This window comes from Piliocolobus tephrosceles, chromosome 9, assembly GCF_002776525.5.
Source record: "Piliocolobus tephrosceles isolate RC106 chromosome 9, ASM277652v3, whole genome shotgun sequence".
In the NCBI taxonomy this organism is placed as follows: domain Eukaryota; kingdom Metazoa; phylum Chordata; class Mammalia; order Primates; family Cercopithecidae; genus Piliocolobus; species Piliocolobus tephrosceles.
The window spans coordinates 112,043,142-112,058,971 of NC_045442.1; the positions used below are offsets into that span (position 1 = coordinate 112,043,142).

Genomic DNA, 15,830 nt, shown 5'->3' on the forward strand with positions numbered 1-15,830 from the left:
CATTTATTGATTTGTGTATGTTGTGTGTAAGTCTCTTTGTAGATCTCTAAGAATTTGTTTTATGAATCCAGGTGCTCTAGTATTGGATGCATATATAATTAGGATAGTTATATATTCTTTTTGAGTTGTACCCTTTATTATCTAATGCGCTTCTTTGTCCTTTTTGATAATTGCTGGCTCAAAGTCTGTTTTGTCTGAAATTAGAATAGCAACCCCTGCTCCCTATTGTTTTCTATTTGATAGATCTTTCTCCATCCCTTTATTTTGATAACTTTTGCCTGGTTTTATGGAGAAGCAGAATTCCCAAGGCACTTGTCATGTGAAGTGCCCCTTATACTGCTTTTTATACTATTAATTTTGTGTATCTTAATCAATATATGATTTACATATTACAAATCCAGAAATATTATTTCATATAGCCTATATTAATTTAAATTCATTTGTACATTTATCTCTCAGCTTTTCATTCAATAAGGCATTCCTTATTTCTATCTAGGATTATTTGCCTTCTGGTTGTAGACATTTCTTTTGTGTAAGACTGCTGATGACAAATTTTCTTGGTTTCATTTGTCTGAAAAAGTCTTTAATTTGTCTTCAGTTTTGAGGAATATTTTTACCAGGTATAGAATTCTAGTTTTGATTTTTTTCTCCAATACATTGTGCCTGGAACTACGCAAAGGATTTGAGGGTCTGGATGATGTTATCTCCTCTCTAAGAAGATAAATGTTCACTTCTGGCCAGCAAAATGCATCCCAGCAAATCATCTTAAATATGGAGTGAACTGATTGAAGGTGGGCTTTGAGGTTTCTACCCCTGTGAGCCAAAACTCTGCATTCTTCTTAACTTCTCACTCACTCATGCTGCTGAGCATCTTAAGGTGCTGAGTACCTCTCTGCCAAGGCACACTCTTGTGTCTCTTTTCTAGTCCTGCCTATGCTTTTAAAAAAAGGCACTCTCCAAGGTTCCACAGTCATTATCTTCTCTTACAGTTTAGTCATGACATTACCCATTTGACATTCATAATTTCCTATAGTCTCTCTCACACACATGTTCCCCTTAGAGTTCTATTTCTCTTTTTTTCCCTTTCTCCCTTTCCCCTTTTCCCTTGCTTCCCTTCCCTTTCCTCTCTTTCCCTTTGTTTCCCCTTGTTTCCTTTTCTTTCCTTCTTGTCTTTCCTATGAATTCCCTTATAAATCACGTCCTTTGTCCCATTCCAACCAAGTACGTTGAAATTTGATCTCCAGTGTGGTAGCGTTGGGAGATGAAGCCTAGTAGGAGATATTTGGGTCATGGGCACTGATTATCTATGAATAGCTTGGTGCTTTTCTAGTAGTAGTGAGTGAGTTCCCACTCTCAGGAGACTGGATTGATTCTTGTGGGGAAGGGATTAGTGGGTTTTTATAAAGCAAGGAAGCCTCTTAGGCTTGGTCCTTCTTCCCAGGTGCCCATTTCCCTTTGACCTTTTCTGCCATGTTTTGATGCAGCACAAAAGTCCTCACCAGAAACTGAGCAGATGTGGGCACCATGCTTCTTGTGCAGCCTGCAGACCATGAGCTAAATAAACCTGTTTCATTTATATATTACTCAGCCTCAGGTATTCCTTTATAAAAAACACAAAATGGATGAAGACACCTTCCAAGCCGTCGCTCTTAGATACTAAATTTTTAATATAATAAAAGAATCATTTATTATTTCCCCATGCTGGGTGTAGCCATCACTTTGCTTGATGAAATTCTATACAACGCTTTACAGCCAACTCAAAAATTACCTTTCCCATAATGCTTTTTTTTTCCTTTGTGGACATGAAATCTCTCTCCTCAGTTCCCATAGAATACTTTGTATCTTCTTTCTGGTCCTTACATTGTTTTAAATGATACAGTTTTTTAAATCTAAATTTAAAGATCTTTGCATCTCCTGTTACTTGCATAAAATATTTCTCGTAACTTGTATGCAAAACAGCTATAAAATTGCATTTTAACATGCCTTTGAAAGTAATATATCATAGGATATACAAATAATGCTATAAATATAGTTTATACATTTGTGAGACAGGGTATGCAGTCACTACATTCTTTTAAAAGTGTAACTATATATTTAAAGTCTTAAAAATAGCCATGATGATCTATACTCTTACCCCAAACTTTATTATTCCAGAAACTGCATTGCTTTTGCTGTCATGCCACTAATAAAATGTCTAAATATGTTTTAGTTACCTAAAGAAAACCCAATCTATATAAACTCCCTTTTAATCTTATGATTATAGAATTAACTCTTGTAAATTATTTTATAGTGAATGAGAAAATAAACTAGTTCATAAAATGAGAACAATTATAAGTAAATAATTATTTCAATTAAAGCAAAGTTCACAGAATTTGTGTATTTCTAATGAGATAATTCATTTTTTAAATTTAATTTTATAGTTTACTTAAAACTCACCTTATTCTCAAAAATACATGCAATACAGTACAATATAACTAAAAGATACACTCACACACACACACACACACACACACACACACATATATATTTACATATAAATAAAGATAATACCAAGAGAAAAGAGTTGGGACACTAAATGGAGTCAAGGACAAAAGTAGATCACAAAAGGCATTATAGAAATTTCACAGACTTACTAACAATATATGAAAAATTTGGTTCAAAGCTTTCTATGAGCCAATGTAAGGAAGAAAACATAATTAGTAATAATCATGAGAGCCTTATGAAAACAAAAAACCAAAGCGATTCTTCAGTAAAATTACATCACGTGCTCATAAAAGTCTGTAAACTAATTTCTCACAAATGTCTTCTCAAAGAGAACACGTATAACATGATAAACAATTACTTCAATCACATTTTTACAATGAATAATGAAGTGCTTCCAACAGACTAGTTCATATAATACTCATCAATTCAATAAATCAATACATGAATAGCCAATAAGATATTTAAATGTGTCCTTCATAAACCAGTACCAACTTACCTTGAAATGATAGCGCAGTTCGTTAGAGTAAGCATATGCCTTAAATCCATTTCCTTTTAACACTTAAGTGCTGAGGAAAAGGTGGTAAAACCTCCAGAAAATATTTTGAGATTTACCAAATATTTAAGAATAATTGATCACTCCTGAAATTTTCCCCACAAAATGATGAAGACAGCAATGTTTTTCTAAATTGGAAATTTCATGCCAGAGCCAGCTTGCTCCTCTTATAAAACACATAGCTAGGAAAGTCAGACTATCAACTTGCCAAATAAGAAACAGAAACAAACAAACAAACAAAAAACTAGAAATGTAAAAGGACTGTAACTCTAGGAGAAGAAATAGTTACATTTGAGGAAAAAGTGTAACAAAAGTACAGTCATGTGAACGCATACCCAAAAAGGTGATAAAGGTGAAAAAGTTATAAAGAAACCATTTTTTGGAGCATGAAATATATTCCCTGGAACTGTGTTTGAAGTAATCTGCCTAGTATAGATGGCCATTTCCAAAGAGTTGGCTGCCCACCCTTGCAATGCTTTGTAAAATACAACCACATCTACCATCAAGATTCTGATTTCACTGAATGAAACAGGGCCTGGGTATCAGTATCTTTCAATTCTGCCTCCAAGTAATTCCAATGTGCTGCCAATTTCAAGAACCAGATCTTAACTAAGTGGTTCTCAAAGTAAGGTTCCCACACCAGTAGCATCAGCATCACCTTGGAATTTGTTTAAAGTGTAAATTCTTAGGGTCTACTCCAGACCTACTAAATCAGAAACTCTAGAGTGAACCCAAGATTCCTGTGTTTTAACAAATCTCCAGGCAATTCTGATGTGCTTGAGAATACAGTACAGGTGGAATGTGCTTTTCTAGGTACTAGGGCTACAATGGTGAACAAAATAGCCTCATTTCCACCTTCCTGGAGCTTGTGGTCTAAGAGACACACGGAAAATCCTCCCTTTGCAAAATTATTCTTTCTATCTAGTTTATGCCAATAAAACCTGTTCAATTACTTCAACTAATTTTCTAACTTCCAACTTTTTTCTTTCTCAAACCTGTCTACACACAAATATCACAATAAATATTTAATAAACATTGATTATCTTCTGATTCATTTGTATTAAAAATTTGGCAATGGCTCCTGAAAGGGCCACACCCCACAAAGCTCCAGTTAATCTTCTCAGCATAGTGCTTAAGACTCTCTGCAATTTGATCTAATATATTTTTTCAATCTTATATCACAACATAATAAGTAACATTTCACATTGTATTACGAGACACATACTTTTGATCCTTATTTTGTCTGCATTTTCTTAGTTATGGCTGACAATGGCTATATGAAATATGTACTTTTACACCAATTTTTCAGATGAATAAACTAAAGCACAGAGTTTATATCATCACCTAAGTCCATACAACTAATAAACGCTGGATCTGGGATTTAGACCTTGTGTTATCTGATTCCAGAACTTAGGCACTATAATAGGCTAAATCACAGACTCCAAAACTATCAGTCCTAATCCTTGCAAACCATAAATTTTACCTTACATGGCTAAGCCTATTCCACTGTGATTAAATTAACAGACTTGAGATAGGCCATTACCCTGGATTATCTGGATAGACTCTAAAGGCAATCACAAGTGTGATAATGAGAGAAGCAGAGGGACATTTGATGCAAGGAGAAGAGGAGGCAACATGAACAAGGAGGCAGGAGAATGACAAGGCCAGTAATCCAGGAATGCTGGCAGCCACCAGAAGCTGAAAGAGGCACGGAACAGTCTCCCCTAGAGCCTGTGGAGGGCACAGCCCTGCTGATACTTTGATTTTGTCCCAGTGATAACTGATTTCAGACTTTCTGCCTCTAGGACCAGGAGAAAAAAAAACATTTATATTGTTTAACAGCATCAAGTCTGTGAAAATTTGTAACAGCAGCCACAGGAAACTAGTGCAGGCACTGAAAGCCTGCTCTCCACTGCCACCTACAGGTAAAACCACTTGTTCCCAAATCAGAATCCACTTGAGTAGAATTTGAGGTTGATGGCCACAGGATTACGTTCAATGGCATTACTCCCATGTCTATCCAGCAGCCTGGAGACGGTATCAAACAACATAAACCTAAAAGAAATGGGATGCCCAGAGGCTGAGAATACTTTTCCAAAATAAGGCACCAAGTCAGAGTAGGAGAAGTATCAAAGAAGACTTAGGCTGAAAGTAATCCTAAATACTTATGTCAGGTTCCTTCAGTTACCACATACTGAAAGGAGTTCATTCTTGAACTTGTGGCAGGGAGAATCCTGCAAGATGAACATCACTGGCTGACCTAGAAGGGAGTGGTGCCCATGTAGCAGCAGCCTAGTGAGACAGGTTAGATTATTGCAGTCGTGGGATTCCCAGCTGGGTCAACAACCACAAGCACATGTGTGGTTTAAGGGGACAAGCAACATAAAAGCATCATGTGAATGTCTGGCTCCACATGGTAGGGCTTTATCCTGGACTGATGCTACTCAATATGCTCAGCAAGACATGCTAGTCATAGAAAAACTCCAGGATCAAGATGGAGATTCCATCACCTGGAACTAGAGGTCTTTCAGTGGCAAAGGATACTTAGGGAAACAAGACTGCACCTATTAAAAATGCCAAAGCATGATGGGGTTGTTTACTGCAGCACTATTCACAATAGCAAAGACTTGGAACCAACCCAAATGTGCATCAGCGATAGACTGAATAAAGAAAATGTGGCATGTATACACCATGGAATACCATGCAGTCATAAAAAAGAATGAGTTCATATCCTTTGCAGGGTCATGGATGAAGCTGGAAACCATTATTCTCAGCAAACTAACACAGTAACAGAAAACCAAACACCGCATGTTCTCATTCATAAGTGGGAGTTAAACAACGAGACCACATGGACACGGGGGGAAACATCACACACTGGGACCTGTCGAGAGAGTGAGGGGATAGGGGAGGGATAGCATTAGTAGAAATTCTTAATGTAGATGACGGGTTGATGGGTGCAGCAAACCACCATGGCACGTGTATACACATGTAACAAACCTGCACGTTCTGCACATGTACCCAAGAACTTAAAGTATAATAAAAAAAAGTCAAAGCAACTAGTTAATCATTAAGACAAAAGAGATTCTTTTCATATAACAGTCAGCAAAATAAATTGCCAGAAGAATTCAAGACATAATTGTAAAAACACCAAAACTACTGAAGTAAAAGTAGAAAATACAGATGAATTGTATATAAATTTCGGTGTAAAATGTCTTTCTAGGCACAATAAAATATAAACCATAAAGAGTAAGATTGGAAGACATAATTATATAAAAACTAAGAATTTTAAAACATGAAAATATGATAAACAGTAAAACAAAGGCCAACAAAAATAGAAAAAATATTTACAACATACATAACAGATGAACACATCGATGCTTTAAAAAGTCTTACGAATCAATGATGAAAAAACAAACACTGCACACTTCAAACCAAGCCCGGGGCACAAACAGGAAAAACACACACATACATGCAAAATATACTTGGGCAAGGCATAAAAAATGGTGATCTTCATTAGTACCAAAGGCATAAAATATATATATATATGATTGGATACTATTTTAACTTGTCAAATTAGAAAATATGAAAAATACTTATATATTCAGCATTAGCAAGCATACAGAAAAACAGGCATCTCATAAACTGCTTGCAAAAGTGGTACATTTTTGAGGAGTAATTTAGACTTACCAAATGTCTAAATTATGAATAATAATTAACAGAAAATTCTGCTGTGTATGGTTTCATTTTCCTTTCAGTATATGATGTGAGATGTGTCAAAGCTATACATTGTTCAACGAAGATTAAAATTGTTTATCACCAAAAGCAACTAATAACAGCGATGACTTGGATTAGCGAATTTTGGTACCTTCACTTAATGGGATACTCTTGGCCCATAAAATATTAATAAACAGTTGATTACAGATTGCAAACAAAATTAAAAGCGTAGTCAAAAACAGCAGTTTGGTCAATATAAATGCATATTTATTAAAAATATATATGCATATATGCATAATGTTCATATCATGGTAGTAGGGTTATGGTTAATGTCATTGTCTTTCGTACCTATATCTAAACACTTCTCTAAAATAAAAATGTATTTTTCTTTTCGTGGTAAAAAAAAAAAAAAGAAATTTTGTAGCAATAATAAAGCTAAGAAATTCTTAACAGTATATGGTCTTTACCCATAGTATTATTTTAGCTAGCTTGTATTATCCAACAAAATCCAAAGATAGAGAATGCCTTGGGTATCTTTAAAGACAGACATACAACCAAGAACATTGACCTGACAGGTCGTTATCTAAGTGGACCACCCTTTCAGTAAACAACACTTTCTACTGGGTTTTACACATCTACTTATATATATCTGGTTCCATGCCTAAAGTTTTCTGTTCTCACAGAGTAGGGGCTCAGGAAATACATGCCTAATGTTAAGGATAAATGGTATGCCTACTAGATACAATCTATGAATCTTTTAGGCAATAAAGATATTTGATTTCAGTAATTGATGTATCTGCATAAATCATTAAGTCAAAAGATCATACTAATGTCCTAAAAATGATTCATATTTCATATGGCATATTCATTTTTTCAAGTTCTTGTCTCACTATAGGGAATCGAGTCTAATTTGCCTTTACTTAGTATAGGAAACATGTTTTTCCTACAATTTTTTAGGCAATTATAACAATTCTTCACAGGAGTTAGAATGCAAGTATAATTATTTCATTTTAATGTGGCTAAAGGAAAAGCATATTTAAAGATTATACAATGAAAATGAATTTTTAATTTTTGAATGCAATTGTAACTGTGATATAAAAGTTATTAATTATTAGTCAAAAATTTTGTGATCATTGGTAACATAATTTTATAGACCTTTTAACAACTATCTTCTTAAAACTTTACCTTGTATAGTAAGTATGCTACCTAACCACTCTCTCTCTTTTTAGATATGGTTTGTACATTTTCAGCACAAATTTTTCTTAAAGCCCATGTATTTCAAGCGACTGCATTTAATTTTTTTTTATTTAAACATTTAGGTTCAGGGGTACATGCACGGATTTGTTATATAGGTAAAACTCATTTCACAGGGATTTGTTATACAGATTACTTCATCACCCAGGTAATAACCCTGGTACCCAAGTTATTTTTTCTGGTTCTCTTCCTCCTCCTACTCTCCACATTCAAATAGGTCACAGTGTCTGTTGTTCCCCTCTTTGTGTCTAAGAGTTCTTTTCATTTAGCTCCCACTTATAACTGAGAGCATGTGGTATTTGATTTTCTGTTTCTGCATTATAGTTCGCTAAATATGATGGCCTTCAGCTCCATCCATGTTCCCACAAAAGAGATGATCTCGTTCTTTTCTAGTTAATTTTTAAAAATCATCCAGCTAAAATACCTTTGAATAAAATCAAAATTAAAGTGATTTACTTACACACCAGAAATTACTGATATATATGAAACTGCAAATAATAGGTCTTAACTCAAGGACAATCTAAAATAAGGGCATTGTTTTTTGTGTTTAGAGGAATAATTACGCTTTATATTCAGTCCTATGGCAATATTGCCAGAATACTACTTGACAACAAGTATCAAAACAGTTAAAAGAAAATAACTACATACTTGCACTTGGTGTCTTGGCAAAAAAAAAAAAAAAAAAAGACTACAGTTAAATTTCAGCTGTTTGCACTACTTGCTTTTTATTGCAGTAAAACTGTTTCTAAGGACTGATATTTAACCATTATTTCAGATTTAAAAATCTTGATCTGTTAGAAATTACGCTGAGAGAATGTTATGGCTTCTAAACTGGCCTATAAAATATTGGCTTATCTTCTTATGAGAGAAGACAATAATTCTGGTATTTACTGTCTAAGGGACTAAAGCTTTAAAAGTTATTATCGTTACAGAAAAAAATTGTAATATTTTTCTCTTTACTGAAGCTTTTATCCACATCCATATCCAGCACTAGATATAGAAGGATACACAGAGTTAATGTCACATGGACATAGTTTGCATTATTTGTGTGGCTTTTAGTTTATCATGATGTCAAGTCTGCACAAATGTATAATACAGATAGGAACGTAGGTGCATGAGCAGCAGTGGGGACCATAACTCATTTCCAACTGAAAGATAATGATCAGTGTTATTTTTATTAAAATGTGGGTACTTCTACTTTTCAAGATAGTGCATATTCAAACAAATAGTTTCTCAACCACCTGTAAGCCAAGTCCTAATATTTTAAGCAAATCCACAACATTTTAAAATATTCATCACCTCCAGATAATCATGAGATTGGTTAATCATGAGATTGGTATTTGTGTTTTTGTTTTGATCCAACAGAAAGACAAAGGTAATTTTGATTAGAAAGAGAAGAAATCACTTATGCAAAAATGATTGAGAAAAAAACATCGTGTATTGTACAATAAATGAAGCAAGCCAAAGGGTGCCTTGAAAGGATGTTTTTTAGACTGACTCAGGGTAGAGTTTTCCCTCAAAACTATTTTACAATTATAATAGTTCCTTTAGGACACACAAATTTGATTTTCTTTTTTTTTTTTTTTTTGAAACAGAGTCTCGCTCTGTCACCCAGGCTGGAGTGCAGTGGCACCATCTTGGTTTACTGCAAACCCCGCTTTCCGGGTTGTAGCTATTCTCCTGACTCAGCCTCCTGAGTAACTGGAATCACAGGCATGCACCACCACGTCTGACTATACTTTTTTGCATTTTTAATAGAGATAGGGTTTCACCAAGTTGACCAGGCTGATCTTGAACTCCTGACATCAAGTGATCCACCCCCCTCAGTCTCCCAAAGTGCTGGGATTACAGGTGTGAATCACTGCATCCGGCCCACAGATTTTATTTTATGTTCTTTAATGGAAGGACCTTAGAGCAATTTTTTTCTTCCAAAACTTTTTAAAATTAGTTATTAGATTTTGAGAAAAATGAATCTTCTCTGATCAAAATTGGAATTAGGTGAGAAAGCCACCCTCTTTTAGCAATACCTTCCCCACTTCTTGCCTTGAAAGCCCCTAACAATGAGATTCTAGAATCATCCAGGAATTATACCAAAAATACAAATTCCCAACTCTATTTAATGATTTTTTTTCTTTTTAGAGATAAAGTGTCATTCTGTCACCCAGGCTGGAGTGCAATGGCAATGATCGTAGTGTACTACAACTTCAATTTCCTGGGCTCAAGTGATCCAACCACTTTTCCCCATTCAATGGGATTACAGGTGCCAGTGACTGCACCTGGCCTCATTCCCAGAGATTTGAATCCAAGATTTTACAATCTGCATTTAAAAATGTATAAGCAAATTTATATATAAATTTTCATTGGTCCTTAATCTCCATTTTGAGAATTTCCGTCAAGGGTTCTATGAGCATAGTTAGAAACCAATGACCTAGAATACACGTAGATATTCTACTAGACATCATATCACATGAAGGAAGTGTGAGGAACTTTATTTTGCTTGAGGGGATAATTTTATAGTCCAAAAAAAGTCTTAATACTAAACATTATTTAACCAATAGATTGGCATTTAGTAAAATAAAATGTATTTGAGGACCAAGAACTTAAAACTTTGCTCTCTAGCTTCCAGCAATAAAAATGAATAAATTGGATCAAATAAAGGCTTTTCTTATGAGATAAAAATGATCATAAAATTTATGGTGCTTGGCTATGAGCCAGTTTACATACTACAGAAACACTGCCTGGGCTAAGAGACTTGACCAAATAAACTAATTGTGTAGGTCAGAGTACAGGATTCTGAGATCATATACAAATCACAAACTGAGAGGAACCATTACATGAGACCTGCAAACATGCAGCAATTTAAGCATATTTAAATGTGAACTATAAGGCTCAGATTCTAAATGGTCCAAGTATCTTGATTCAATGATAAGCAAAAAATAATTTTTTAAAAAATTTCTCAGCTGAGGAGGACTCATGATTTTGCCAACTGCCTTAGTAGCTGTTGAAGCATGAATGGGTACAAACTCATTTTATTTCATACTAGATTATAGTTCTTTTCTCAAAATACTAGGAAAAATATTTTTCTACTATTCTCCTTCCCTAAATAATTTAAAGGAAATGGAAATCTTATTCAATCCCAATCTCAAAAAAAAAAAAAATAAATTGCAACTGATGATATTGACATTGAAGGATTTTTACTTTATCTTTCCATTGCATTATAGTTGAGAGCAATATTTCCATATACATTGATTATAACCCTAGAAAAATCACACCAGGTAACCTCAGTTGAGCCCTGCTGATCAGGACAAAGGGAGAATCCACTCCTGGAACTCTGCTGAAAATGCCTCCGTCTACAAGAAGAGATGCCTTTTTCTAATTCATGTAAAAATTAATTAATTCGCTGCACGGAATTGTGTTACTCTCCCACAAACATAAAAAAGAAAGATGCAGTCTTAGCTTCATATCACAGAGTGTTCACTTCAGATGTGCCAAGGATAGTCCATTAAATTGTGTATGCAAAAAAAAAAAAAAAAAAGTAGAATATCAGGTAGTTGTGTCATTTCATGATAAAAATGTGCATTTTAAGACCTTGCCTAAGACTCAACTACACAATGAAAACTTTCCTACATATTCCTACCCTACTGTGGCTTTTCTAGACTTTTTTATTGTTTCATTAAGTGTATAAAGTAAGAGAATATTTTGAAATATATTACTGTGGTTTTTTTTCTCTTATACTTGCTTATAAATAATCCTTACTTTACTGAGCCAGAAGCAACCTTTTTCTCCAAAAGAGCTGGGATCAGAGAAAGAGACAAGAAAGAATTGACAGAAAGCCTTTCAATTTTTAAAACTAATCTTGAGAACTATTTCCAAAACAACATCCTTAAAAACCTGTCTTTAAATTTCTATAGCAAGATGCCTGAGAGAGAAAAGCCATTTTAAAATTAGAAAAGTTTTCCTTCAAACACAAAAAACAAAATTTGGAAAACTGAGCTTAGAATCTTACTATAAGCTATAGAGTAGGCTATCTGATGCATAAGAACTATTTTTTAAGAAAAGAAAAAGTATCAAGCCTTCCTTGGCTGAGCAGTGAGCCTAGAGAGAAAAGAAGAAAAGGAGAGGGGATATAAGGTTAGGTGCCGTTCCCTTCTCCACAATTTATTGTCATGTAGAGCACCTATGTTAAATATTATAGGACTATTAAGCATTCCTAATTAAAATTTAATTTTGTGTTCTGTAGCCTATAATTATAAAACACAAATATATTGATGCTAATTAGAAACTAATTCATTCAACAAATAATTATTGAGACCTATTATGCACCAGACACCTGAAAATAATGCAACAAATTGGGAAATCAGAGTTCCTGGGATTCCTCAGGAAATTTTCAGTCTATTGACAGTGGTAGGGTGAGAGGAAATACAAATTACTGTCTTATAATACTTTGACACATTGCCACTTCTACCTTTACCACTTACACATGAAATTCTAGTCCACCTTTTCTTAATGTACTCACAGATTATTCATATCATTTATTGATGTAAGACACAAAAACTTTCTGTAAGTGCCCTTTGCTTGTTTTGTGAGTCAGAAGCAGCCTAAGGAAAAAAAAATTAAAGAAAAACATTTTATAATAAAAAAATTAAAATTAAAAAATATTAAATAAAAAAACCAGAGCCGTTTTAATAGAACAAAAGCAATGACAAAAGAGAGCTTCAAAAGCAGGGAGAGGGGAAATCAGCCTAAAGAAAATAATTAAACGCTGAAGATGTTGTGAATCTCTTGGGTATAAGGCCCACCTGCAGAAGGAGGTCCAGACAGAGCAGCAGAGATACCATTGGTTTTCTTTGAAGCAGCAGCTACAGAGTTTGGGGGTTGTGAAGTTTTAACTGTGGAGAGGGATGTAAAGGGCATAAAGATTTTGAAAAGATTATTTAATGTAAGAGCATCTGCAGTAACATTTCCCTGGAATTATCAGAATGAGAGGAAGAAGGAGGGGATCTCGCAGGACTTGGGCACACAATAGAATTGTGGACTACAAAACAGGGGAAATACACTAGTTACTGAACCTCAGAAAAAGAGAATATACCAAAATAAAGGATAACAAGGAACAAAATGAGGTCACAAAATCCCTACTTAAAATAATTATTACCATGTAAATGTGAGGAGCAAATGAACAAGGAAAAATGTAAAGAAAAGGTAAAGAAAATAACACATGAAAAAGAAGCCAGAGAAGGATGAATACTTGTGCTGGGAAGGGTAGCGGGTGCTGGTAGAGGAAGGTGGGTATGATGAATGGGTACAAAAAACAGAAAGAATGAACAGGACCTATCTGATAGCACAACAGGGTTATTATCATCAATCATAATGGTACTCTTTAAAATAAAGAGAGTAACTGGATTGTTTGTAACTCAAAGGATAAATGCTTGAGGGTATGGGTACTCCATTCATGATATGACTATTATACATTACATGCCTGTGTCAAAACACCTTATGTAGTCCATAAATATATACACCTATCATGTACCCACAAAAATTAAAACTAGAGGTTTCAGTGAGCTGAGATTGAGCCACTGCACTCCAGCCTGTGTGGCAGAGTGAGACTCCTCCAAAAAAAAAAAATTAATAATTAAAACTAAAAAGCAGAAGACGAGTATGTGAAAAATGGATACTTGAAAAAATCCATTAAATTACTTTGTATGTCATGTTGCTTATTTTTTTTTAATTCATAAATTCATCTGAGTCAGTAGCAATACATTCTTTCTCCCTGCTTGTTATACAGCAAGGAATATCCTTCTTCCAAGGTAAAATTAATACTTCCATCTACATGTTAGATTCTGCTCCCTATAAACAAGTCCTAATAAAAAACAGGCTGAGCAACTATATAACTGCATATAGTCACGTGTCAATTAATGACGGGAATAAGTTCTGAGAAATGCATTGCTAGGCAATTTGTCTTCACCTCAACATCATACAGTATAGTTACACAAAACCACATGGTATAGTTTTAAATTTATGTATGTAATTTTTATATGAAAAATCAAATATCCCAGCACCATTACTAAATATCAATCATTTTCCCTACTTGGTTTGGGAGAATGGAAATTGATACTGCAACTGATATTGAGGAAAAGCACATTAAGTTCATAAAACATTTATGGAAAATAAAAGGTAAGGAAACTATTAATTTTCACATAAAATACAAACAAAAGAAATAATCATCATGCAATATCTAGCTCAGAAATTTCAAAAGTCAGAATACTGCTACGCTAAAAACTTAGAAACAAAACTGTATAAATATACACAGTCAGAATGATGGGAGGGAGAGAAACAGGATTTGGGGAAAGGAATAGAGGTTCCATTCCTCATAATAGGATGTCAATAGAGGAAGCCAAAATTTTTGAATCAAGAAATGATTATGTATTCTTTTATAAATATGGACTAGCACCTATAACCAGTCCTTAATAAAAGTGGGAAAGTATAGAGGAATGATCTTTGACATAATAGGATATCTCCAGGGAATTGGATTGACATTACTAAAGGAATGTCAGCTGTTTGTCATTATAAGACGGTCAATTCTCTTTGACACTTTTAGACTAGACACATGCAGTCACTGTGATAAAAATTTGTTACATGTGATACATAAAGATGAAAGTGGTAAACAGAAATAGTATGTAAAATACAAACATGCTTACAACACTAGAAAATATTCACGTGTTTCACGAAAGTGAAAAAAGTCAAAATGGACAAAAGCCTTAATAGTCAATACAATAAAGAAAAAATATACATTTGCTGTGTAGTTTGCTCTTCTTATCCCACCCCAGCCATGCTGGTCTTCCTGCACGGGCCTTTCCCTCTGGGTTCCATTCAGAAAGAAATGCTCCATCACTAACAAACCCTTTCCTTGTTTCCATTCTGCGGTGTAGCAGTTAACAGCATCTGCAACGCTTTCTATTTATTGACTTACTGCCTGTCTCCCTAACCAGAGCCAAAGACCATCCGTTTCAGTCACTCCTTTATTTCTAGTGCCTACAGCAGCGTTCTCACACACTAGGCGTTCTATTTCTTCTTTGAAGCAACTTTATAATATTGAGATAATATGAAAATAACTGGGAAATCCACTAGTTGAGAACAGATTAGTAAACTGTTGAAAGTCATTACAGTGAAATACAAATAATGATGAATATTTAATGGCATGACTTACTGAAGAGTAGAAAAATATTTTCATCTATGTTGAAAATCCGCACATTTATCTGTGTTCATACATGAATAACAAATACGCATCAGAGAAAAACTAGAAAGAGAGAAAGGGGAAGGTGGGGGGGGGGAAAGGAGGCTGAAGAAGAGGAAATGGGAGGGGGAGGTGGTGGAGGAGATGGAAAAGGGGAGAAGGAGAAAAGAGATTTGGGGAGGGAAGAAATCCATAGATCATTTATAAAACAACATATTAACAGGGCAACAGGGCTTTTTTTTTTTTTTTTTTTTTTTTTTCTTGAGACTGAGTCTCGCTCTGTCGCCCAGGCTGGAGTGCAGTGGCCGGATCTCAGCTCACTGCAAGCTCCGCCTCCCGGGTTTAAGCCATTCTCCTGCCTCAGCCTCCCGAGTAGCTGGGACTACAGGCGCCCGCCACCTCGCCCGGCTAGTTTTTTGTATTTTTTAGTAGAGACGGGGTTTCACCGTGTTAGCCAGGATGGTCTCCATCTCCTGACCTCATGATCCGCCCATCTCGGCCTCCCAAAGTGCTGGGATTACAGGCTTGAGCCACCGCGCCCGGCCTAACAGGGCTTTTCAAAGAGTGATATGAAATTATTTTGTTCACTTATTC

General features: G+C 34.9%; 1 protein-coding gene across 1 annotated transcript in view; it reads right to left on the reverse strand.

The window, feature by feature from the left end:
* The window catches only part of MALRD1 (MAM and LDL receptor class A domain containing 1), a 701,386-nt gene that overhangs the window by 445,704 nt on the left and 239,852 nt on the right, over nucleotides 1-15,830 (reverse strand). The window lies entirely within an intron of this gene.